We start from the raw sequence: 27192 nt of genomic DNA on the forward strand, positions 1-27192 counted from the left end.
TTGTGAAAACTCTCATTCTAGACTGAACAAAGGCACACACCTCTTAAACAGCAGTGTGATAGAAGCAACCAGCAAAAACAATCCACTTCAGGTGATTAGGAAGCACGTAGATTTCTTGGTCATAAACCTGTGTGATGGCACACATAAATGGAGACACATCTGAAGTGCTTCACCAGACTTGCACGGAGAGAGTAAGAAAGACATTCCTGTCCTGCAGTCACTGCAAGCAACATTGCCCCAAAGTCAATGAGAGCTGTGTGTGCCAGGACACTTACATGAATTCTGGGGTGTTACCATGCATTTGGCAGAAACAGTAGGAAAAGGCACTTTGGAAATCTTGCCGCTCAGTCAAATCAACCTGAACACAATTACAAATCTGAACTGAAACAGGAATAATCTCAAGCACGGATTAACATGATTTTCTGCAGCTCCAATGCCTTGGTGCTGGCAAGCAGGAGGATATTTATCCAACCTATTTTGAGAGAGACGAGCAGGAAGGGAAAGCGATAAGAAAGCCACGGAGGCGGAGACATACATGTGCCCTGAAGTGCGTTGTTCCTTTTGCTCCTGCAGCTTCCTCTCAGACAGCACCATTTAGCCTAAGAGCCCATGGCTGCCAGGGACTCTGCTCTGTCCATTTTCAAGGCAAAGGAGGAAGGAAAGAAGTAACCAACAGGCTAGGAAAGGTTAAAAATCCTACCTGGAGAAGGAACCAGACAGTCCCTGCAACACTGAATCAAGAGAGAGCAGAAAAATCACCAAGAAAGCAGTGTAAAATTCCACATGATTATAACAAGAGCAGGAAGCTGTGCAAATCTCCACTGCTTTTGCTTTCCAAATTAATGCAACTCTTCCAGCAATTAAGCTCCATGCATAGTTAGCTCCAAGGGCCACATGCAGATAGCCTGGATTAACCCTAAATTCCTGGGATAGCCCAGGTTAACTCTCCTATCAGTGTAACAGCCTTTTCCAACGGCTTTGTGGAGACCTCCCAGACCTTTGCAATCCATATCTAGCTCCAAAAGCATGCACCTACAGGAACAAAGCAAATGAGCCCTGGAAAAAACAGGTGACCTTTCCATTAGCAGAGCCCATCCCCATGCTCTTCATCACCTCTGCCACAGCCAGCCCATGAGATCCCATTGCCCAGCTCTCCCTGGACAAGCCAGCCCCCACACACGGTGCAGGAAATCTCCCCAGACACACGAGAGAAAAAGGGGTTGCTGTTTTAGCCTGAGACTGAGCCAGCCTTCAAATTGGACTGCAAACACCGGCGATTTCCGTGGCTTCCCAAAAATACTTATCAGCAGCTTCCTGTTACAGAAGGACAAATTCCTGTTTCTAGTGCAAATTCTGTCATTTATATTATCTCCCTTAAAAACAAGGGAGGTTGGAAAAAAATCAGAGGAAAAATAAGAAAATCATTTTTCTACTCTGATGCACTTCAAAGCAGCATCCCTTTTCTCCTCCCACTGAGCTCCCGGATCAGAGCCTGCAAGTGCTGTCAGTTTACAACACAAACCAGTGAGCATCTGACACAAAGGGCTACCACCTTGCACTCCACTGCTCCCACATCTAGCGAAACCAGCCTCTACTGTACATCTACTCTCAATCTCCACTGTCAATCTACAAGCTACTGCCCTGGTAACCCTGCTGTGTACAAACACCTCCTACCAAGCAATGAAAACAAGAGCTCAGCAACATGTCATCTCCTGGGGATGTTGGGATGATGCAATACTGATATTCCAGGTTTGTGTTGCGCGTGCAAGAGGCTTCTGTCTGCTCAGGAAACTGCTGGAAATTACTTAACCTGCAGTATAGATGCTCTCTCTCATCTAGAATGAAAGCAGATTTGATTTGATCAAGCTGAGCTCAATTCTGCAACAGAAAAGGCTCAACTTCATTATGGCTACATGGCTGCAGAGTATGAATAGCTATTTTAAAAAATAAGCCCAGCTTTTCCCTTTTCTGCCCATACTCCTGGCTAGGAAGAGATTAAGACTAAATTCAAGGAGGACAACAGCAACATTCTTCCCAGCTAGACATGACTCCAGCCTGTGCGCATCTAAGTCGCAGAAAGGAAAGCTGGGGAGAAGAGGATGGAGAAGAACAATTTTTCTCCAGGTGTCAGGAAAGACAAGAAAGCGGCTGTATGAGACTTACTGAGAGGAAGGATGTAGGATGGGGGTTAGAAAACCGTCAGGAGTGCAGTGCAGCATCAAGAGCTAGAATCACCAGCAATCTACTACTGATCCGGAATGGGATTTACAGTATCACCTGTTTCAACAAGGGCTTTTCTTACTCTACAGAGGTTCAGCATCCAACATAAAACATGGCCTCCAAGTCAGGACGTCTTGCCACTACTGCAAGCACAAGCAAGTGGCACCTCCCTCTGCGGTTTATCATCCCCAGCCTTCCAGGGAAAGCAGCACCTACTTATTCCTGCCTGAGCACCACTTAACACTTTGGTTTGAAGGTGTAGGGACACACCACTGTAAAAAAATAATAATAAGCCACACTTGCCCCTGAAATATGGCTCAGCTGGAAATACTCAAACTAGCATTGCTAAAATTGGGACTTTCCTTGTTTTTTCAAGCAGCAGGGAACAACATGTTGGGCTCAAAGAGTTTAACAAGCAAGAGTCAAGCGGAAAAAATCTCTCCTTTTTAAAGAGTTGACCACATTAACTTTCAGCAAGTTTCCGGGAGTGCTGCCAGGGCGCTGGAGTTTTGTGTACTACAGAGCTGTTAAAAATATTATTGTAAATGTTATTTTCAAAAAGCTTCAGAGGCCAGGGCTGGGGTAGTGTTAAAAACAACAGCAAAGCAAATGAGATTGTTTTAACGGTGCGAATACAGACGTGTGCATGCTGATAGCTCAAACAGCCTGCAGGCTTGGCAAAGATAGATTCAAATGCAAAGAGAAAGCAGTTGAAATATTACAGGTTTCCTCAGATCATCTCAACCTCATCCTTACTGTTTCCCCTAGACAGTACAGAATATTTGACTTTGTGCACGTAGAACTTCTCTGGAAATGGGATCCATGTTTCAGAGCTATACAAAAGAATAGGTAAATTTTGGTGACGCTTCAGACACACAAGACCCTATTCTCATGGCATTCTCCACTCAGGTTACCCAAAGGATGCATCTCACAGGAGTGGTCAAAAAATTGCCATTTAAGACTACGCATGTATGTAGATGTGGCACTCAGGGATGTGGTTTAATGGTGGACTTGGAAGTGTTCCACCTATGGTTAGACTGGATGATCTTAAAAGTCCTTTCCAACCTAAACGATTCTATGACTCTGTTTATGAGCATGCAATTCGAATGGACCTTTTGCAAACACACAGGCCAGTTTTTCAGGCATAAATGGCAAATAGGCTCAAGGAGCAAACTTCATGAGCCAAGATAAGGAGGGCAAAAAAACTTTTTTGACCATACTGGAGAGGAACTTTTTGACAAGGGCAAGTAGTGACAGGACAAAGGGGAATGGCTTTAAACTGACAGAGGGGAGATTGAGATTAGATATAAGAAGTTCTTTCCTGTGAGGGTGGCAAGGCACTGGCACAGGTTGCCCAAAGAAGCTGTGGCTGTCCCATCCCCGGCAGTGTTCAAGGCCAGGTTGGATGGGGCTCTGAGCAACCTGGTCTAGTGGAAGGTGTCTCTGCCCATGGCAGGGGGGTTTGAACTGGATGAGCTTTAAGGTCCCTTCCAACCCAAACTATCCTATGATTAAGCTGCTAAGCAAAAAGTGACATACGCACCTCAGCACAGCTCACATAAGGAGCAAGCCAGTGCTCTGGGATCTACAGGTCATGAAACCCAGCAGGCAATTTATAAATACTCATCAGTTGAGGTTTCTTCTCCCTGCACTCTTTGGGTGGGCACAACACCACAGAACTGCCTAAGAATTCTTTACAACGTATGTTGCTGGGAGACCTGTGCTTAAAAGCTATTGTGCATGTTGGAGGATACCTTTAGTCAGTGACCCAGCCAATGCAGTTGTATTCAACAGCTCCTTCTAAAGCAAAACCTCCTGATGTTCCAGCACAAGGTACATAGAATAAGAGCTTTAAAACCTGCATGACTCCTGCTGTTAACTTCCATAACAGCCCTTTAAAACGGCCATTGAGATCTTAAAACCTCACCCCTCTGAACTCTTCTTCTCACAAATGACATTCTAAATGAAATGTTGCAGACAGCATGATCCAGTAAGTTGGTTTTTTTTTCAGTTAGTTTCTTTTCATGCTTTACAATGATAATCCTGAAACCAAATTCAGTGAAAAAAAGCAGGAATTTATACTGGCATATAAAATAGCTTTGATTTGGCATATGGATCTCAAACTTTTGGAAACCCCTAAAGCAAAGAAACAAATCAAAAGAGTTAAAAAAGATTCTTCTCTCAGCAAATTCAGGCAATGGAGCCCTATCAGGTGAGAGGTAATGTTTTTATATATATATATATATATATGTATGTGTATTTATTTATCTATATATAATCTTCTGCTTTTTCTATATAAGAGAAGTGAAGCAAAGAGAATTTCCAGAGAACAGACATTGTCACCACCTGTTTGGTTTCTGACTTGCAACAAGGTCTGCACAGCAGAGAATTGTTTCTATTGACCTTGCACTCATTCCAGAGGAACTCTCTCCTCCAACACTGGTTACACCCCAAAGGCCACCTTAGTCCTACTATACACTGTGCCTAAATGCCAAGTTTTAAATCAGACACTGAAGGCACAAAGTCTAAAGGATCCTTATCTGCTGCAACTCAGTATTTTCATCTCCCCACAAGCCAGCCGAGCCAGGATTATTTAAACATACAGCCCTGCCTGCTGGGGGTGAAGGTCTGCATCATTTCCCCTTTTATAGGGCAAAATCCTGTCCTCAGATAGTCATCTGTGCACTTATAAAGCAGAGAGAAACCCTGATGCAAGTTACACAACCCTCTGATTTCAATAAGCATACACCCCAAGTGAACACAGCAAAGGGGAAGGTCTGTCTCCATGTACAAGATAAAAGCCAGTACAGAAGTGTTGTACTTTCTTCCTCCTGCAGGTTTTCATTGCCTTATTTTTCTGTTTCTCCTTGAGTGGCTGAAGACTTGGTGGGAAGGAAATTAAAACAAAAAAAAGCGTATCTGGAAAAGTGAGGCTTCAGGCCTCTTTCTTCCACTTCCCTGGGAAAACCAGAAGGAGCAGAAACCAAAAAAGAGCAATAGATTAAATAAAGGAGTTTCAGATTAAATATGCTTTCAGAAAAGCATTTGTCTCAGAAGAGCATCTTTCCTGGAAACAGCAATTGGGAGAAAAGCATCAGCACAGCACCGCTCTGCTATCTGGCACCAGAAATGAAGCGTCTCTGTGAATGAAGCTTTACACTGAAGAGCTACAAAGCCAAAAGCTGTGCAATAGAGAATCTGGCCTGAGAAATGGCTTGGGCACCAAGGACCATGACACCCAGTTCTCCATGAGGATAATGGCAGGCAGTAACCAACCCTGCCTCTGTAGCTTTGATTTCTATGCATTACAAACCTTAGGAGTAGGTCAGCATGCTCTAACAAGGAGATTAACACTAACCAAGCTTTGGAGCAGGAATGAGGGAGGCCTATCCATTCCTTAGGTGATCAGCAAGACCTTACGGCAGAATCAGGGCTTTGAATCCACTGTGCCATCTTCCACGGTCATCCCACCTTCTGACCCGCTTTCTCTCACTTGCAATATCTTGCTGACAGCACACGAGAGACAGCCTGTATCTCCTCCAAGTTGTCCTACCAGCCTTTGTATACCACCAGTTACCCTCAGCTGCTGCAATCAATAATCCCTCTCACAGCCATCCTACCGCACAGCTTCCTCTTTAACAAGCCACAGCCTCACACCTGCAGCCTGTCTAGATTCGATTGATCACAATTCAAACTTCCTGATCGACTGTGAAGCCAAGGGCTGAGAACTAATTGACCACTTTCTGTTCTCTCAGCAGCTACCTGGTTATTTTGCACATAAAAAAAAGCATAAGAAAGCATGAGCTCCGCAGCACGTGGGGAGATCGGGCCCCCAAGAGCCAGCGCAGAATTTGTAAGGTCCTTTTCTTGTTCATGGCACTTCCATGCAATTCTAGATGGAGATTAGACCTGGGGGAAGAAGCAGAGCTCGGCAAGTGCTTGGTGGCAAGCAAAGATTAGAAGACATGCTGTGGCTTTGGGCAGAAGGACCATGCTTCTGTAAAGCCCCAGGACACTGCTGTCTCCAGAAGTTGCTGGCTTATGCATGCTGTCAGTGGGGTGGGGATGGGTTATGAAACAGAAACACATTGGTCAGCTTTCACAGAAGTTTTGTTCTCCTTGACCTCTTGACTTGCAGCATCACATGAACTCAAGTGCACTTGCCTTCATGTGTGACTACACATGACAAAAAATGAGCCATCAACAGTGCAGGAACCAGACTGGGCAGCACACAGCCATATGCTGATGCAACCTTACAGGTCTGCCCAGGACCTCCTAGGCTTACCCAGGCTCTCCTGCCAGCCCTTCACCATCCAGTTTTCACGCAGCTGTGTCTCTGCATGGCTGTGCCTCTACCACACACAAGGCAACTTCTTCCAGAGAAGCAACCTCTAGTTGCCCAAACTGCAATGCCTACAGACATCATGGAATTGTGACCTGCTCCCCCAGTGCAAGGCAGCAGGGCATGGCTGCTGTACTGACTCTCCTTCACTCTCCAAGCCCAGTGGAGGGAAGAAAAGATGAGGAAACTGAGGAAAAGGCATATCTTGCCTCTACATCAGCTTAGGGCATTGCAGAGTGTAAGGCTGAGGGCATGACAGCTCACCAAGGCCATGAGCAGTCTGCAAGGGAGGCAGTGATGAGTAATTTCCTCTCCTGCGGCATCCAGCCTGGTGCCGTGCAATGGAAAGTCACAGGCAGCAGAAAGCTGTGGGCCTTTTCAGCCATCTCAAAAGGAAGTATGACCTGAAGACTTTGAGAAGAGAAGCCCGTCACCCTCCAGAGACCATGGACCAGCCCTGAAATGTCAAGGCAGCCACATAACACCTCTGAACTGGAAGACTAGCTGCTCAGCTGCTCCAAAATCAGGACACTTATTATTTCACAGTGGGGAAACAGTCAGCTACTTTTAGAAAAAAGCTCTGGAGAAATACAATTCAACTCAATATTGACTCCCACAGCTCCATTACAGACAGACAGAATTAATTCCCAAGATGGAAAGAAACATATGCCTGCATATCAAAACAAAATACAGAAGCCTCTGCAGTTCTTCAGCTGCATTTCAATGGAAACCAGAAGGCTGTCATGATGGGAAGATTTCAGTTTTCTAATTAATCCTCCCTGCTGTGCATTTAATGCCAGTAATTGATGACGAGAGGCTGTGTCCAGACACCATTTGCAATTGCCTTTTACATCTTTACACCAAGTTCTCTCTAAATTAAATAATAATAAGGCAGATTTGCTCCCTGCATGCCCTTCTCCAGCTCCCTCCTCCCCGGAAGACCTCTGGTTTAAGGAAGAGAGGCGAAGCCCATGTCAGAGCTCATTTACAAGTGTTGGAAGTTTTCCTGGAAAACGTCATCTGCAATACTGTCACTTCCACAGAACATGCCAAGAGAAAGACCACTGGTGCCAGGGACACTATCTGTACCATGAAACACCCAGCCCCTAACCTTCATGGATCTAGGGAATAGCTTCTCCCAGTTCAACAGAGCAATTGCTTAGCAGTGTCCCATAACACCTCCAGAAAACTACACAAAATGCACCATAATGTCAGGAAACGGGTCATCACACCCCACACACAGTGCCAGCACCAGCAAAAACATCTCACTGATGGCAGAGCAGGTTTGGTTGCTCACGTGCATCACAGAACAGTCCTGGTTCCTAACCCTAAATATTCATCTCACACTGATATTGACTAGGAGACATCTCTGGAGCCAGCAGAGAGACCCTAAATGCAAAAGCCAACACAGTCTCAACATGAGGAGGCAGTTCAGCACATGCCTGGGTATGAAATTTCTGCTTCCACCCCCTACCTGTGTTGAGCACATGCCCTAGCCCTTCCCTGAATTAGTTAAGTACAGAATCTGTCCCTTTATACTCAACACTCAGCAATTCCAATCTGGGAGATGCTGAGTGCTCCGAGCTGCAAATGAGACTGGGGAGCAAGAAAGGGAAAAAAAAAATGCATGTGCATGAGGCTGTGCTATGGTTACTGAGGAATAATAAATGAAGCAGTGTTGATGGTCCCCAAGCTCTGGCCTGAAACTCTAGCACTGATCTGTTTGTCATGGCAATAGCATTTCCACCTGCACCTTTCTGACACCTCCTCTGGGAGACTTCACACGCACCACTGTCATAGATCACGGAGCCCAGACCAGCTGTGCAGATGTCTAGCTGGCTGACCTCTCCTTACCAAAAGGCTTCTGATTTTTTCTTCCCCCCATTAATATTAATTTTCAAACCACCTACTCCATCATAAAGTAAAATTAGCTTATTCCTAGAGCATTAAAAAAAAAAAAGAAGACAAGCTCAGGCTGATGCCTGCACAAAGTGAGTCCCAGCAAGTCAATGGGAAGGCTCCAAGCATGCAAGGAATGTTGAGTCTAGAGCTTCTGGCCCCTTTTCTACAAGATCCTGTTGCTGCAAGTAACTTCTGCACGTGCAAGTCAAGTCATGCACGTGCAGAGTCCCTCACCTGCACAGGCTGGCTGCTATGCTTCCAAAGTAACCAGAGTAAACTACTCCTGTCTGCCCAACAGCCTATGAATATCCACTAGGGAGAAAAATTGTACGCCAGCAGGGAGGTGGACAAAATGATCTAATAGGACCTTTTCCATCTCTTAACTTTATGCTTAGTCACAGGATAAATATCTCCCACGTTGCAGAGAAACATGCTGGCTTTGCTTGCCTGCTTATGTTGGGAGAGCATTGCCCTCTGAAGACATCCCATTTTACGGCTGCTATAGCACTTACCCCGGGAGAGTTAAGCAAAGGATAACTTGCATTTTCCTCGCTTTTGGCTTCACCGAGCTCAGGGGCACCCAAGTGAGTCCTGTAATTCCCGTCCCAGGAGCCACAAGCAGTGCAGAAACCTCGTTTCTGTATTATCAGAGCACTTGTGCTTCTCTAAGCACTCAAGCCTGATCCTGTCCAACGTGGAGAGGCACTCAAGTTACTTCTCCAGAAAGCAGGTTGGCAAGAAAACAAACAGCAAGCATCCCCTCCATTAACCAGCCAGGCCAAGCCTCCTGTGACAGACTGTCAGAAAATAGCTCAAAAAACCCAATCCCAACCACCCCACAAAGGGAAACACAAGGAACCAAACAGTTTGGGGAGAAGAGTACGTAGTACAGTTTAGATAGGACTCCTTATGGTAGAATTTGCACTGGCACTGATTCATGCCACTAGCAGCAGCAAGGCCCTCTTTAGTTTTAAAATGCAGAGAAAGGTCCAGCAGCAGCATTACTCAAGCATCTCCAAAGCATGTCCCAGCAAAGCATGCACCAATATGCAAGGCTTCTGCAAGAGACCATCTTCACATGTAATCCAAAGAGCAGCTAAGAGCTGCAGGATCACGGATCTGCAAGTTTCACCATGTAACAAAGAACACCTTCTATCATATAAACTATAAAATAATCCACACACTGTAAGACAAGCCAAAAGCCACACAATCTAGATCTCTTACAACAAGAAACATCAAGGGATGGGGGAGTAATACTGAAAGGGGAGTCAGGAAGTTTTACTTCATTCCAGTTCAGCTGCTGGACCACGGGATGACCCTGAGCATTGCCAGTTCTTACAGGAATCACTGTTTTTCATGAGCACCCGATTCCTAGAGTCACACGATTACCTCAGAATCCATACTTCCTTCTTTTTTTTGTTAAAAAGAAGTATTTGTAGACGTCAGTAAAAACTGATGACATTAACATTTCATGAAGTTTGAAACGCTCAAAGAGAAATAGAAAAAATACTTCAAACAAATAAATCACTATTTCAAAATTTATCTTTTTTATTTTTTCTTTTTGGAGGAAACAATGTGATCCAGGATTCTTTCCCCCCTCGATACTATACACTGGAAAGCTTAGACTGGGCAAGGAATGACTTGATTTGAGGGCATCTCCATATCACCATCTGCAAGTTACAAATGAGAAAATACAGCTCTCATAGCAACACCTGCCTAGAAACTAGGCAGCACCTTTTAGGAACCCCACTGCTGGCTTCCCTAGTCAAAAGAGCGTTATGCATTAGAGGATGATATGAAGGCACAGCAGTTACAAAAATTAAAATGAATAATAATACAGCAGAAGAGCATTCCAAATTTTCCTTCCCCTTATACCCAGCATCAAGCAGGGTGAAGTCAGCTATGCCAGCTCATCTGCTGGCATCCTCTGCTCACCAGAACTACTGAATTTGTAGCCACTGGTAAGTCTCGCCCTGCAGAAATACTACCTTACTTATGTACTTGTGTACTTACCTACTTACTTACATGGTAGTAACTAGTCTGTAAATAAGGCCTTGACCTTCTGAAGAAGCCTTGGTTGGCTCTCACAGAGCTCATCCTGTGCTGCTGCTGAGCCCTGAGGCAGTGCTTCAGCCTACTGTGCCAGCCACCACAGTACTGCAGGCACATGGGCTGCAGCTAGCCACCACTGAAGGGTAATAAACTTCAGGTCGCACTCAAATATCCATGCGCACCATGAAGACAAGATTGCAGGTCACATTTATTTCCTTTTTTTGCACTGAAGAAAGCTATTACGATCTACAAGACTTTGATCTAGGGTGTGCTATGCTAGGCATGATATCCATGGAAAAGGGGGGTAAACACAAGTCTTCCAATTAAATCAGACTCCTATAATGGTTTGGATTGGAAGAGACCTTACAGATCTCTAGTTCCAATCCCCGGCCACAAGCAGGGAGACCTTCCACTAGACCAGGCTGCTCCAAGCCCTATCCAACCTGGTGTTGAACACTGCCAGGGATGGGGCAGCCACAGCTTCTCCAGTGGTCATTAAACTGGCTATTCAGCCATTAAACCCATGGTCTTTACCCACTCTGCCCAAAGCTAAGATGCAGGAAAGTTCAGAGGAGAAGGAGGAGAACAAGAAAGAGCTGGGAAAACATGGCACACACAGCTGCTTCAGGTGCAGGGTGCATGCACAGGCAGCAACCCCAGAGACAAGGTTGCAGCCATCACCACAACTTGAGCTCAGCCGCGCCATTCCTCGAGCAGGAAGGATTTGCTTTCATCAGCTGTGCAGGCAGAGGCGATGTCAAGTCAGCTGTTCCTGCCTTGCAGGACACGCACAGGGGCAATAAAAAGAACCTCGCTGTTCTCGCTGGCAAATGTTCCTGGGTTTCTGTATTATCTCATCTTTGAGGTTACGAGGAAGAGAGCACAAACCTGTTCAGTCACATTGTTCCCACTCACCCCTGGCCAACAGCCGGGCCATTACACTTCTGTGTTTCTGCTGTTCCCAGGATGGATCTGCTGCCCCTCTGCAGCCCCTGGGCAGCTCTAATCCATTCCCATAGCACACCAGGATACGCTTCTGCCTACCCCAGGCTGCAGACCTTAACCATGGCCGAGCACTGGCAGGGAACGTGCACAGCACAAGAGGTCAGTTCGCATCTATTAAATTCCAGAACTCAGCTCATGCAGTCTTTAACTAGCCTAACCCTCGCTCCTACCACCACCTGCAAAGCACAGGCACACTGAATCCACCACTCCACGTATCTGCCTATTCAAACAATTACCTTCTGCCTGCCAAGGATTTCCCCTCCCTTTTCTGTGCCTGATCTCAGGTGCCTCTAAAAGGTGACAAGCCTTGGGAAAGATACTGCTGAGGCTGTGGTGACCTGGCTGCAGGGGTGGCAAAACACTTGGGGACCTCCTGCTAGCTGAAGTTATCGCACAGCTATCCCTGCTCTGGTTCTCCTCAGGGATGTGAGTGCTACTCCCTTTAGACTGCACAGACAAAACCACAGAGTGAATCCAGTGTCTACAAACAAATATGATTCTTTTTTTTAATTACAAGAATATCAGATTGGCCAAACTCTAAACCACCTCTTGCTAATACTCTGCCTTGCAGCATCACTACAGAACCAGAGCCCTCCATTTGAGCAAACAATACCCACAAGGAAAAAAAAAAAAAAGATGCAATTATGGTTTCATTTTCAGAAATCTCTGCACCTCCTTCTCCTTCCCCAGAAGGATTTTCTTTAAAAGCAAAATACTACCCATATTTTTTTATACCTAAGAGGAAAAACACAGCATACAGTTCTGCAATGCTATTAGCACCTTTCCCCTTTTAACAGCAAAAGAGACAGGGTACAAAAGCTAAATAGATGTGGAAGTTACAGGGTTTGGGATTTTTCCCCCCCTTTTTCAAATGAATGAACTTAGGCAAGCTTAAAAAAAAAAATCACACATACAAAGAAATGAGTTTGGAAATCCCCCTCCTTCCACCCCCACTGCTATTTGCTAAAGAAACCAGATGCACAAACCCAGCCAAAAAATGATCTCAGCCATTCTTAAGAGAGCCTACAGTGCATTTTCATGAGTCATGGAAAGCAACAACTCGTTGCTTTGGTAATGCTAGGTAAGCAACTGCTCACCCATCCACAGACTTTCAGCAGTAAGTCAGAGAGCAGACCATTTCTTGACAGATTGTGTCAGACAGCCCCAAAATAAAGCCTTGTGGCAAGTCTACCTCTCAGGAGGTTTGAGGATCTGCCACAAAGCATGACAGATAACAGCATTTAGCAAAGCATTCAGCAGACAGGATGCCCCACCATCCTGATCCCTGCATGTTGATAGTTCCACCTCCTAGTCCATGCTCTCAGAGCAGGCAGACATCCCTGCTATGGGCAGCAAATGGAGAGGGAAGCAACAGAGGGAGGCAGGGATTAGCAAGAAGTCAAGTCCCTTACCCACACTCTCCCCAAGAGCCAGGCCAGACAGAAAACCTGCTGCCCAGCAGCCCAAAAACTTAACACTGGGGCAAGCAAGCTAGTAGCAAGAACTGCAGGATGTTTCACCCATCCAACCCCTTCCAACCATTCTCACACATACACTCAGAACTTGATGCATATATGCACACAGGCACACAAAAGATATACTGAAGCTTTCATCAGTCCCTGACCAAATTGCTTGCTCTTATTTCCCAAGGACTGCATGCTAATAACCAGAAGGATGCCAACCTGCAGCTAAGCAGAACACTAATGTATCTACCACCACCTCAAGACTTGCACAATAAACATACATGCAATTTACCAAAGCACTGCAAAGGGAGAAGCAGGCTTTTGAAACGTGTATTTTACATATATATATATATATATATATATATTCCATTTCCCTACCATCCTCTTTGGGTGAGGGTGACTCTTGCAAGGGCATCACTCAAAGCCCTCAGTGACACTCCATGAAGATGCTGGCATTCTATGATGCAGCCTAAAATCCTTCTACCATACATGTCCAAGGCACCCATCTGAAATCCAGCCCAAGAGAGGTCACAGAGGTGGGAGGGTCCTTTTGCAGCAAGGAGAGACCCTTTCCAACACATCCTATGCTCTTCTACAAACACCTCCCACCTTCATCACCACTTGGTGACTCCTACAGCAAACACACAGCCACTGCTGCCTGAGAAGCTCCACAGAGGTAAGACACCAAACTACACCTTGCTGGCAATGCACACTATAAAAGGCAAATCAGCTTCACATGTAATGATGAACCAGGTACTGAAGCCTTGCTCTATCTTATCCAAACCCCCAAGAGCTCTGGGACTCTGTGGTGGTCCAGGATGAAAGCGCAGTGTGCCACATCACCTCCTTGGGACAGCCCAACTGGCTTCCTGAGAGGGAAGTTCTCCAGCACAGGATTTCCTGGACATAAGACTAAGACTGGAACTAGCTCATCCCCAGCTTTCCCTCCAGAGATGAAGACAGTTCCAATCTTCAGTACCTTTTGTGTGTGGTTCAGAAGCTGATTGTTAGTCCTCACCTCCAGTAACACAAGCTGAGAACAGAAAAAACACACCCTCACCCCTTATAGCCCCATTCTGAAGCCAACCAGGCATGCACCAGATGTTAGTCACACCGGTAATGCTGCAGGTGAAGCTGCTGAAATAGTGTGCTGATTAAACATCCCTCTTTTTCTTGAGTCATCAGCCAGGAAACAGTGACACACATCGTGCACATCTTTAGCACTGCAGCTTCTTGGGGAGAGCATCGTGGAGAGCCTCAGCGAGCACCCCCACTCCAAACAAAAATAGGCAAGAGCAGGCATGATTCCTCAAATCTTTTGTGCTCAAGAGATCATTTCCACCAATGAAGTGATGCCAGACCCATCTTCAGACAGAGACCATCATCAGGGTATGCAGGAAAAAACATAGGTGCCCTTTCATCAGGGCCACCCATGACTCAAGTCAGCATCCAGGAACACTTCCTATTTCCCGGGTGATACAGCCAAAAGTAAGCATATCACAAGGGGAGTAAGCAGATCCTTGCAGACACCAAAGCCAACATGACCACTCCTAGCAGAAAACCAAAGATGAGGAGCAGGAGAGAGCACCAGGCTGTGTGGACCTTCATCCAGGCAGCCCTGATGGTCCCCTCCCAGCCTCAGCACACAGAAGGTTGTGACAAGAGACATCAGCAGGGCTTCCTCTGGCTGCCACCATCACAGCAGCAGCTCCTAGGGGTTAGCAGGATCCCAAAGGCAGTTTTCCAATGCAGACCCAAGAAATAAGCATGACAGGACCTGCCCCATCATGATTCTTCCAAGGCACTGTAATTAACCCCCTGCAGCCACAACTCAGAAGCAATTCACAGGAAGAGCAGTAAAACACCTTTCCCTAACCATTCCCCTCTGGCAAAGTAGCACAGCTTGCATTCACCCTGCCACTGGGCTTGTCCCAGGCAGCAACAGCCTTTAGAGCCAGACCTTGAACCTTTCAATAAAACCAGTGATGCAATAAACTAAGCACAGCTCAATGCAGTCTCTGTTTATCTCTTTATTTGCCACCAGTACCATCCAAAGAGAAATAACTGAAATATCTTGCATATTTCTCTAATGACTCTTGCCACTCTGCTAGCACCCGCACCAAGGGACTAAGACAAAGGAGCAGCAAATGCATTCCACCAGTTCATTAACTGGATGCTCAGGTTTCCCAAAAGCCACTCTCCAAGCATGAAGCCAGCAGAAGGACTGCAGCAGAGAGATCACTGCTGTAGTTTTGGGCTGAAAGGCAAATAAATAGGCTGCAGCATGAGCACCCTGCATTAGCAAGGAAAGCTCTCCTGGTATCGTTACTGAAGGATGCTTTACCATTTCAGCAACCCAAGCCCTGCTCCACAGCTCCACCCTACATCAATGCACTGGCCAACCTCAACAGAAGTAAGCCCAAATCTCTGATTTCCAAATAGTGGTTATTCATCACACTCCTGGGCTACTCAGCCCACACACTTCCCTTCAATCACCCGCTTCCACAGTGACCTAGTTATTTCTGCTGCAGATACCAAGCTGAGTTATCCATCCATCACTTACAGATAACACTATCAGACACCCTTTGTGATTACACTGCAATGATCCAGCATGCAAAAAAGAGACAGTACCCCCAAAGAGCACTCCTCAGGTAGCGGCAGAGAGGAAAGGTGAGAGGCTGAAAGGAAGGTTGTATTTAAACCAGGGTTTCTGTGCATGCTCACACACCTTTCCTTCAGTTCACCTTCACCATCAGCTATTACAGGCCTCACCTCACACTTTCTCCCCAAGCCATTTTCCACAACCAAGTCTTCCTTATCACAGCCCTGAGGCTGCCCAGAACAGGGGCATGCCCCAACCCTTTTACTCAGATCAGAGGCAATATTCCCTCACTAGTGAGAGCTGGCAAGAGCCAGACATGCCCATCACCTGTGTCCACCACCCTTCTGCAGGACCCTCATGCCCTGGGATGCCACCTTGCAGAGCAAAAGGTGCAAACAGCCCACTATGAAGAGATAACATATCTGCATGATTCCTTTTTATCATGGAGGGCACTGCACTATTTGCAGTTTACAACTAGATTATAACGATCTCTCTGCTGCTCAACCACAAAAACCCAAAGAGGCTGTAGCACAAAAGCACTAAACAATCCTAGTAATCCACCATCCTCATCATGAAGGACTTCCACATACATATATAGAACAGTTCAGTTGGAAGGGACCTACAACCATCGTATAGTCCAACTGCCTGACAGCTTCAGGACTGAAGGACAAGGACAACCTCAACCAGGACAGACCACAACAGGTACCCCAAAGAAGCAGTCCCTTCCCCTGAACCATAGCTCGTAGCACAGCACAGGGCTCACTTCTGCACATGATCTTTGGGCTAACAACCATGTGCAAAATTTTCAGCACTCCCTTGGGAATTTGCGGCCACTTGGAAGCCAGAAACACTTTCATGTGGGCAAGACAAACCCAATCGCTCCAGAACAGCCCTGTAACAGTGCAAGAGAACTCAAAGCATTGCAGAGGCCACCAACACCCTTCAGCAGTGCTGGATTTAAGATATTTCTGCTTCCTTCGCAAAGACTTCTTATCTCACCAGTTATGCTCCCAAAGCAATTGTACAGCCTTTTTTCCTCCGAACCACCTAGCTGTCACTCAGGTATTTAGCACACAAACCCCTGGTTTTGGAGCAATTTGGTGTTTAATCACAACCTGAACACTCAACCCACCCTCCAAGCCCTCTGAGGACCTGGCCCGCACACATGCTGTTTACACTGCAACCCACACAGTAGCTTGGCCAGCTCCTTCCAGGATCCAGCCTTCGCTGCTGGGCACGGCATGCAGCACACGTTGCCAACCGGACTTTGTCCTGTTCAGTTCCATGGTGCTGAGCCAAACGCTGGCTCAGATCCACCCTGACTTTCATTGCTGTTGTGATTCGTTCTCCCTGGGCTGCCCCGGATCACCTTGCAGAATGGAGAGTGTAAAATTAGGGGAGCTTTCAGGGAAGTGACGATGAGTTCTGCACAAAATGGTGGCCAACTTGGGTTTAACACAGGAGAAATGAACAGGCTCCAGCTCAGGACTTCAGAGTCCCTTGGTCCCCACTAACATCTATATTAGATCTTCCAGGGTAGGAAAAAGTGTTGGGAGAACGCCTTTGGGAGCTGAACCTCCCTCTTTTATGGGAGACAGGTACACCTTTCACCCTTGACTTCTAAACCCCCAGAGAGCCCAGGTCAACCCCCCTGGGTAGCCCTCACACGTCCCAAGTGCTCTGGGAACAGAAGCTGGCACCCAAGAGCAGACACAGCGACGACACACAACAACACATCCCCACCCCAAGTCGCACAGACAGGGAAGTAGTGTGAAGAGCTGCAAGCAGCCACCATAGGACTCAGCCATGAACTCATGCCCCATCTCGCTGAACCCTTCCATAACAACCACAGCGGCACCAGGCGAGCTGGCTTTAGGCCAGACTCTTCCACAGGTCCCCACCACAGGCTGTACTAATGCTGCATCTTCCGTCATCCCTGGCTCAGCATGGCTGCAAGCCCCATGGCACCAGGAAAAGCTCCTGGAACAACAGCCCCAGTGCCGAAACAAAGCAGGGAGCCAAACAGCCCCAAAACTCTTTGCTAACCCCCCTGCAGCGTTCTCCCCTTCCTCTCCATTCCCATGCAATTGGTTTTCTGCAGCGAATAGCTCTCCAATGGCTTTGAAGAGGAAGGCATCAACTTAAAGATCTTCGCTTTCAATTTATTGTGTCATTAAAGATGAACTGAGACAGACTGATTTGAGTTGGATACTAGTGGCATTTTAGTGACTAATGGCCAGACCAAATGAGAACTGCAGGGACAGACAGAAAACAAACAAAAATGCCCATGTACCCATGCTCACGCATGCCCACCCACACCTACACAGACAGAAACCATTCATCTCATCCGTCTGATGCTCACCACAGCATTCACCACATCACACAAAGGCTGCACAGGGTATGGCAAGCTCATGGAGACAGCATGGTTTAGGCACAACTGAGACAATGTTCACCATCTCTGCATCTCACATAGCACTCTGCAGAGGCAGAAAAGGTGCCAGGAAGAAACATGGTCCTAATTTAGCATGCATAGGGAACTGCTCCCCACAGGAACTCACCAAAAACACATGGTCACCCATTTCTCCTTGTGGAGCTTAAATAGGAAAATAAATACAGTCTGAGGATTGAGGGTGACCCCTCCAGGTTCAGGATCAGTGGGGCCATTTATAGCCTTTTAAAAAACAGTCTGAGGAAATAAAAAAAACATAAGCTGAATTCCATATTCTGCTTCTTATGGCTCTGTATTGCATTTTCCATCTCCCTGGTGCACAGCTGACGTTCTGCACATTGCACCTGCCTGCACAATGTGCAGAGAAGGGAGTGGAAGTGACTGAGCCCGGCTGTCTCTTGCCACTGCCAAGCATCAGCCCCATCACCCACAGCTCCCTGCCCTAGGAGCCAGGCTGCAAAGGGCTTGGCCACCTCCCAGGAAAGGATGGCATGTGGTACGCATGTCCCCCTCCTGTGCTGGATGTCAGGATCTAACAGAGTCCAGAGGTTTGTAGAGAGAAAAAACACTTCCTTAGAGTGGATAAAGTGTACAGGCTGAGCTGTAGCTGAATCTCTTTTGCCTTTCCTTTCAGATGATCTCCTCAATTAGGAGAGCCAAGGCAAGCTCAGAGCAATTGCTCCCTTCTGATTCTCAGCTCTGAGGTTTGCTGCTTCTACGTGCAGACAGATGTGTACGCTCCAAAGCCAGCCTGCATTCACAGAGCAGTCTAATAAAAGATATCCCTCCTAACAGCAAACCCTGACTCACTTCCCTCTCGCCCCTACCAGCAGGTCTCCAATGGCAGGGCCAGATCAACCAGAACAGAAGATCCTGCCAGCTTTCACTCTGGTTCCCACATCCATCTGGGAGAGCAGGGCTGGAAGCACATCACCTTCCATGCTGCAGCAGCACACTCTGTCCCACCACTCTGCCACGGAGCCAGACACACTGTGCGATCCTCACCAGCATCTTCCCGATGGGAAACTTCAGGAAACACATCGAGTCCAAGATGCATACTCACACAACGAAGCATCATCAAGCAAGGTTTTGGAAGGGATGGAGAGAAGACCATATTCCTACAGCTGATGGTTCTTTGTGATGCAGTCTCCCCATCCTGGATGAAAACCCAGACTACATGTCTCTGTATGAGCACACTTCCCTCACTGGCTCCAACAGCCTCCAAAATAAGAAACCCATCACCCACCTGCACACACTCTCAGGGCAGAGCTGTGGGGTTTTGATGAAGATTTAAGACCCATGGAAAAAATTGCAGCACCAAAACTCACTTAAGAGAAGGAAAGTATAAAAGATCCTTTAAATGCACATCCCACCAGGCTGGCAGCCCAATCCTGCCTTGTGTCCTGCCTCCAACAGAGGAGCTTTTAGAAGCTGCAAAGCCTTCCCAGGGAAAAGGCTGCACCCAGCCACCGAGGTGTGCTTCAAAACTTCAGGAGCCCCAGGAAACCTTGAGCTCCTGTTTATAACTAATGCCAAATCAGGGGTTCTGGAAACAGGACTATTTGGCACAGGTATCACAAGATACAGGTAGGCACGAGCAAGTGCTCAAACGCAGCCAATCTCCTGCACACCTGAAGAACAGCTCCCAAGAGCTGCAATCCAGGTGCAAATCTTGCATGGAGCTGCATCAAACTGCATGTGAAGGAGTGGAAATAAATTCGCGTGGTGCCACAGAATTTCCCCAAACCGCTCACACCAAAGCAGCAAAAGAGCGTGACCCTGGGTATCCCCAGGATCCCTTAAATGCTGTACAAATCCCAAGCCTCCAAATCCCGAAAGAGCCCTGTGTTCTCAGTCCACGCACCGGCAATGCATGCAGACGCTGCAAGGAGCCAGGAGCGGGTCTACTTCCAGTAACCACGGGATTACAAGACAGGAATTGAAGAGGAGGATGAAAGCAGCAGCCGAGGGTGAAACCGCTCTCCCGGCTGTGTCGGGCCAGCAAGAGCTGCGCTTGGCCGCCGTCGGGCCCTGGCGAGCAGCCGCCGCACACCCACTGGTGCTGGCACACGGCTCCCACCTCCGCTATGCTCCTCTCTTCCCGCCGGGCGCAGAGGGCTGAGGTTTGGTGCCGGCAGAGAATGAATCCTCCCGGAGCATCAGCCTGACTCACGCCACAGCTCCCCACGACAGCCCCTCACTCCATGCATTTCCATCCAGGTGGAAATGAAGCTTTCCAGCTCCGCCAGCCGGCATGGCCACTCATGCCATGCGGGTACCGGCTTCCATTGCCCGTCACAGAGCCTTTCTCCCCGCCTCTTATCCCATCCTCACCACTCGGTGCAAGCTGTGCAGGGGGGACTTTGCTCAGGATAAGGACAGAGAGTGAAGGTTGGGCATTCCCACCGCTCCCTGGCACGGTCATGCTGCTTCCCACCGAGGAAGGACCCAAGTGACTGCGGCCAGCCACACACCGACGCGCTCAACAGTCCAACGCACCCCGAAACCGGGATCTATCATCAGGGGGCTGTCCTGTCAGCGGCAGCCGGGTCAGACTTCCAGGTACGCTCATACCACCGGACAATAAATACTGGGGAAACCAGTCACCCGAGTGCGCTACCAGGAGGCGAGGTCTGTGCTGGGAAAGGTCAGTACCCCAAGGGGAGGCCGGTGTTGCCCGAGATCCGCACCCCAAACTCACCATCCCCCGCCACGACAAGCCCCTGCTTATCCCCCCTCCACGGCTTCCCAAGCCCAGCCAAGCCACCTGCCCGCAGGGACGAGCCCCGCTTGCAAGACTTAGACGGGAAAGAAGAAAAAGCGACCGAAGCCGGGATCCGGCTGCAAAACTATGGGTCACGGCTGCGAAAAACACAATTCAAAACAAACTGAAAGAGCGAAACGAACCCGCAGCGGGTGTAAGGACGGACCGATCGCCGAGAGCCCCGTCCCCTTCCGTGAGGAGCGGAGGGACTTACCGGACCGGCGGCGCGGCTATCCGCGGAAAGGCATGTCCCGCCGTTCGGAGTAACTTGATTACTGCTGCGGATCGGATCGGCCCGGATCGGATCGGCTAGGCTCGGATCGGCTCGGCTCGGCTCGGCTTCGATCCACTCGACTCGATACTGCTCTGTTCTGCTCGGCTCGGCTCGGCTCGGCTCGGCTCGGCACAACTCGGCGTGGCAACAGCAGCGCGATGCGGGGCGGTGCACAAAAGCGGGAGGAAGCGGTGACGCGCGGCGCCGTCGCTGCCAATAGGACGGTGAGGAGGGGCTGGGCTGGCTCCGCCCGCACGGAGCGAACGAGCGGTCCGAGCAGGGGAACCGCGCCACTGGGGGGCGCCACCGCTGAGGGGCCCTCTGGAATGGGGGTGGTGGGGTTAATTTGGTGATGGGAAACGGTGCTGAGACCCCCTAACCCCGGGAGATGGGGCTTCGGGGGTTGAAAGCCTTGGAGAAGCTGAAGAAACCTTCCCCCAGCAGAGCCTTCTGCACTGCCTACACAGCCAGTACCTGAAGGTTCGGTGAAGGGATTGCATGATGATGACTTGGTTTGGGTTTGCCACGTCTGGGGGGAACTGACACAGAAGTGAGACAGATTAAAGCCAAAGGGAGGGGGAGACTCTGGGCTGTCAGAGCCTGCTCACCAGAGCACCTCAGGGCTCTGTGGGCAGAGCTCTGTGGGAGGTAAAGCAGCCTCTGGGCTGCCCAGTTTACACCCACCTGCCATAGAATTACAGAATGGTTTGGGTTGGAAGAGACCTTACAGATTATCCAGTTCCAACCCCCTGCCACAGGCAGGGGTATCTTCCACTAGACCAGGTTGCACCAAGTCCCATCCAGCCTGGCCTTGAACACTGCCAGGGATGGGGCAGCCACAGCTTCTCTGGGCAACCTGTGCCAGGACCTCACCAGCCTCACAGGGAAGAACTTCTTGCTAATGTCTAATCTAAATCCTCCCTCTTTCAGTTTAAAGCCATTTCCCCTTGTTCCATTACTACAGGCCCTTCTAAAAAGCCCCTCTCCAACTCTCTTATTGTCCCCTTTAGGCACTAGAAGCTGCTTTAAGGTCTTCCTGGAACCTTCTCTGAACAAGCCCAGCTCTCTCAGCCTTTCTCCAGAGCAGAGGTGCTCCAGCCCTCAGAGCATCTCTGTGGCTCCTCTGGAGATGCTCCAACAGGTCCACATCCTCTCTTGTGTGTCTTGGGCTTGACTCTCCATACAGGAAGAGCTGACAGTACCGTAAAAGCAAAACTGACCCCTGAGCAAAGGGCCATCAAGAGCCCTGTGACTGAAAAGCAGGCTGAAGTGGGACCTGTGTTTTGTACCAGGTACCACTCAGACTGGTGGGAAAGAGAGAAAACTCATGCAGACAATGGAAAACGCAAGTGAGACTATTTCTGTGAGTATTTCCTGGTTTCCCCATTTACTAAATGTGTTGTGGAGAGGAACAGGAACAAGATCTGGGGGGGTGGGTGGGGGAGAGAAAATTGTGCAGAATCCTAAACCCAGACCCATTCCCTTCAAGTTTTTCAGGACTTGCTGCTGCAAGAAAGTTTGAGCCATTGCCTATAAAGGCAATAGAAACCCCAGTCAGGGACCCCTCCTGAGAGATTCAGATCTCACATCCTCATATACAATCGCGTGACCTATTAATAAAATCCATAGAAACCAATTCTGTATATACCAAATAACAGCAGATGGCTCCAGCCCAAACCGCTCCGGGTTCCCTCACTCCATAAATGATTTTTCCTAGGGCCAGCCGTGATCTTGATGTAATTGAATAGGTTTCACCCTTTTCTCTCTCCCTCCCCCTCCCCAGAATATTTGTGCAGCTTACAGAGAGACATCCAGGGGGACTGAGCTGTTGCTGGAAGGAACCTCTGACTCCAGCTTGCCTCATCCGTTAGGGAAGCAGCATAAGTCTATCCTAAGCCACCTGGCTTTGGGAAGGAGATTGCCTTTCTCTGCACCTTCCCTCTAATTCTTAACAGCTTTTAATAAAATCCTGGTAACTTGGCACATTCAAAATGCTTTGGCTGCTGCCCATCAGGGATGTATGTAATGAATTCTTGTGCTGCAGATGCCTTTCTGAAATAAAGCATATGTGTTTACCTTGGGAACCAGGCACAGGACCCCAGGGCTTCAGGTTCAAGTATTATAAAGCGCTAAGAGACAAGCAGCTCCTTTAAACCTGCTGGGTTTAATGGGAATCGGTTAGGCGAGCACCAATTACTGTTGAGAACTTCTTCCAAGCAGCTTCTCCTTTCCAAACATGTTTGATGCCCAGGAAATCCCTCTACAGGGACTTCAGATCTAGGGTGTTCCTAAACAATATAAGGATCATCATATGTGTAAAGCCTGTTTCCATTGATGTCAACAGCTCTCTGCTGATGGGTGTGCTAAGTTTCTGCTCCAGATTCTGCCTCCTCTTGAAAACATTTACAAAGGCTGGCAGAAGAACAGGCGGAGGTGTGTGGCTCTGTGCGTAGTTTCACGTGTTCTCCTGCAAAGGCCGGCTGACAGATGTTCCTTCAGAGGAGTGAAACCCTGGTAGAGAGGCAGAGAGGAGAGCACTGGTAACCAGTGTGCTGCACACAGCGTTTGTAGTGGCTTTGTACGGGGAAATAAAAAGATGCAGGCTATTCTCTGTCCCTGAGGACAACACGGCATGCCTTGTACCCATGCAGCCAAACTCTCCCTTGTTCTCCAAAACAGTGTCCAAAATGCTCTTAGGAAACATTCTTTGGTGCGTGCTGTCCCATGCCATGTTGGTGTATGTGCCAGCTAGTGAGATTAAAACAGTGCCACACATAAAATGTGTAGATGTGTGCTTTGCTTCTTCCTAGTTGACTGGTATACATACTGGGGTGGAGGTGAAGGTCTACATCATCCTGATAATATCTTCAGTGAAAAGTTTGATGGCACAAGTGGGTAATAGTGAGCTATAAGAAAAGCTGATGGCTCATCCACAGACCAAGAACTTTGCAAATCACAGCCCCAGGCTGTTCTTATTTAGTCTTCTCCTTTAATGACGTAAGCATTAGTATTTGCTGTGGGGAGAAAAAGGGGAAGATATTTGGCGTTTACCTAACTGCTACTATTCTGGGCTATGTTAGGGTTCCTGCAGGAAGTGAACACAGGTCCCAGAGCACCGACCCAATTCTTCTGTGGCTAAGTATGCTCTGTCTAACCTGAAATTCTCCCATGCCTTCTGTTTGATATAATATCCTTTCTTGCTTCCTGTCCTAAACGGCAGCATAAAGCTGTTGTGTGCTGTGAGACGTCTGTCAGGCTTTCCCATCGAGACGGCTGCATATTGGCAGTTGGTGAAATCATTCCTATACTTAGTTTGCAAACTGTATAGGAATGATTCCATCTTGGTGTAAAGAAAAGAAACTCATCCCTCACTCAGGAACCATGCTGCTTCACAGCTGAAGGCTGGAGCTGGCAATGGGCTTGGGTGGGATTTCAGCACATAGACACAAGCGTGTGATGCTGAAACCTCTGCATGGCAGCTTCTAGGATTGGCAGACCTGTGTTGGCTGCAGCTCCTCCTCACCCCAGATTAGTCACGGGTCTGCTGTTTGCTATGGAAAACCAGACGAAAAAAGGGTGGTAGAACTGTCCTATGTCCCACCTAGTGATATTTCCCATAGAGAAGCCATATTGATTTTGCTTAAGTATTTCCCACCTGTTCTGTCTGCTGCAAAGCTGAGAGATTTGGGACTACCTGATGTGTAAAAAACCTGGTCAGTACTCACAGACCATACATGTCAGTGTTTCTGAGGGGTTTGTGCTGTTCCCAGAACATGCTTGAATGTATGCAGAGGTTTGCTGGGGACAGACCTTTGGGGATGGCATTTCATTGTACAAGAACCATGTAATGGAATGGTTAAGAAGGGTGTGAGGTTCAGATTCCTATTGCTGAGGGGCTGCATGCTTCCCAGCTGCCTTTCTCTTCCTCTTCTGTTACATGAAACACTCCCTGGCTGATAGGACCATATGCTCTATGCATCAGACACTGAGATCTGCTGTATTAAAGCCTTCACAGCCAGGCAAGAGTAGCAAGTGATCTCTCCGGCTTGATGGGTTTTGAAACCTTTCCTCTTCCTTGGCAGGAAACAAACAGCAGATAACGCCTCCTGCCCGCACAACAAATTAACCTCGTGGTTAGAGCTTGGGTTTAAGCCTCCTTGGGCTGAGGAGGAAATGCTGGGCTCTTTCCCGGGCTTGGTGTCTGGGACATATCTAGCATCCGCTCCAGTCTAAAAGGTAGGTGGCAGCAGCAGCAACCGTATTTTAAAAGGAAAGGGTCAGTCCTGCACTTGGAAGATAAAATTCACAGGCCTTGTCCTAGACAAGAGCGTTAAGAGCATGAAAAATGAAGAGCAGAGCAGAGGCACACTCTCCATGTACTGTTTCCCATCGGCCACTTGGGAATACTGCAACACCCCATCTCGGAGGTTAGAAAGCTGCTCTGTGAAGGGGTCAGAGCAAAGGGGTGCCCCCCAGCCCTCTTTAAAACAGTGTTTGTGTTCACTACACCTATCTGTATGCAGCTGACAGGAGGGATTTTTCAGATCTTAAGAAATAAACACAGAAGGCTAAGTGTGACACACACAGGAAGACAGTAGCATGCAGCAGCCAGCAGAGTGGATCAACCAAAAGGAACAGGTTTTAACTCACATTTCTTTCAAGCTAGGTGTGGCTACAGTGAGATTGAGTTGTCTGGATGTTTGGGGTTTTTTCCTGATAGTCATCACATGCACTTTCATAGCTGAAGGTAAGTTTCTACGCTGCCTGTGTTCCATGACTCACCATGCCCAAACAGAGGGAAAAACATCCGGAAAAAAGACAAAGTGAAAGTGAAGAGGAGATGATTTCTGGGTGAGTTGTTAAGCCAATGTTGTTGGAGAGCGTTTCTCTGTGATGCTTTTCATAAATGCACGGAGCCTGGAACTCCTGTTATCCAAACAGTATTTGCAAGGTGAATCTATGCATCACACTGATTAAAGGTGTGGAGCTGAAAGCCCTGGAGAGCTACACTACCTATCTGCAAACAGAACCACTTCAGACTTCCTCAGGTAAGGTCAGAACTACCTCAGAATGTTTGTTGGCTCACCTGAATATTCTGGAAAATAGCACCAGAAATATTGTTGTTTTGGTGGTATTCACAGCTAAAACTGCAAGAAAGCCAAAGCTCACAGGGGATGTCCTGTATTTCCATCCCGCCTTCCCAGAATGTTCAAAGAAAACCTTGATATTTTTCCTGAAAAGAACCAAAATTCCACCCCTGCAGCTGGCTCCTGTTGAGTCTAAGGGATAAGAGAGGGACTGAAAGAGCATGGTCCATACACGGGTGTAGGTATGTGCATCCTGCCTTCCCTGTTCTTTGTTGCCACTGACTTCAAAAGGGTTTTGCTCCTTGAGAATATGAACCTATTTCTCCAGTCCCTCTCCCAGTTGCAAAGGAAACTGATCTACAGGGGTGTAGTCAAAGCTACGCATTATAATCACTGGATTACAGCTGCCATTTCACTTGGTATTTTGCAATTGCCACTGTATTCTTGACACAGAAACTCCCACCAGAACACTTCAGGTCTTCGTACTCCTACAGCTGAAAGGGAATCAAGAGCAGCCATCAAGCCTGAGTTTCTTTGTATTTTTCCCCATCCATCCACGTGGAGTTGGATTTTAGGTGACAGAAATCAAGGGAAAGAGACTCATTTACCGCAACTGATCTCTCATTGGCCATAAACTTATCTGCATGCATCAAGTGGAAACCTACAGTTTTTCCTTTACATCTGTCACGGGGGGGGAGAAATCACCAAAACAATCAAAACCTGACTGTTTACACGTGTTTTGGTTTATAAATGGACTTGTACAGAAAGTTGCACTGCTGTTGCACAGACAGCTCACATAAATCCCTTATCACAAAAGCCATATGTCCTCATTTCCTCATCTGTGGTAAAACACAAGCAGAGCGCTTTGATAATTAGGAAGCTGGAGGTAAACCACTCAGCATCCAGCAGTAGGAAAGCATATATGGGTGAAGGTTACAAAACACAAAACAAAGCAGTTTGGTTTTGAACAGTGTCACTTGTCCATACAACTTTCCATGGCGTGACTGTTGTTTGTGTATTAACAAGCCAGTT

At 47.8% G+C, this 27192-nt stretch overlaps 1 protein-coding gene across 2 annotated transcripts in view; it reads right to left on the bottom strand.

The window, feature by feature from the left end:
• The window catches only part of LOC133212932 (mitogen-activated protein kinase kinase kinase 3-like), a 77973-nt gene extending 56929 nt beyond the window's left edge, over positions 1 to 21044 (bottom strand). Inside the window, exon 1 of one of the 2 annotated variants that reach the window (XM_061354802.1) lies at positions 21014 to 21044. The gene's annotated coding sequence lies outside the window, so the exon portion shown is untranslated. The remainder of the gene's footprint in view (positions 1 to 21013) is intronic. The other variant, XM_061354801.1, reaches the window with a different exon arrangement.
• Between the last annotated feature and the right edge of the window lie 6148 nt (positions 21045 to 27192).

Source organism: Neopsephotus bourkii, unplaced genomic scaffold, assembly GCF_033783945.1.
Source record: "Neopsephotus bourkii isolate Nb327-2 ecotype Australia unplaced genomic scaffold, CSIRO-AGI_Nbou_v1 NB_745, whole genome shotgun sequence".
NCBI lineage: Eukaryota > Metazoa > Chordata > Aves > Psittaciformes > Psittacidae > Neopsephotus > Neopsephotus bourkii.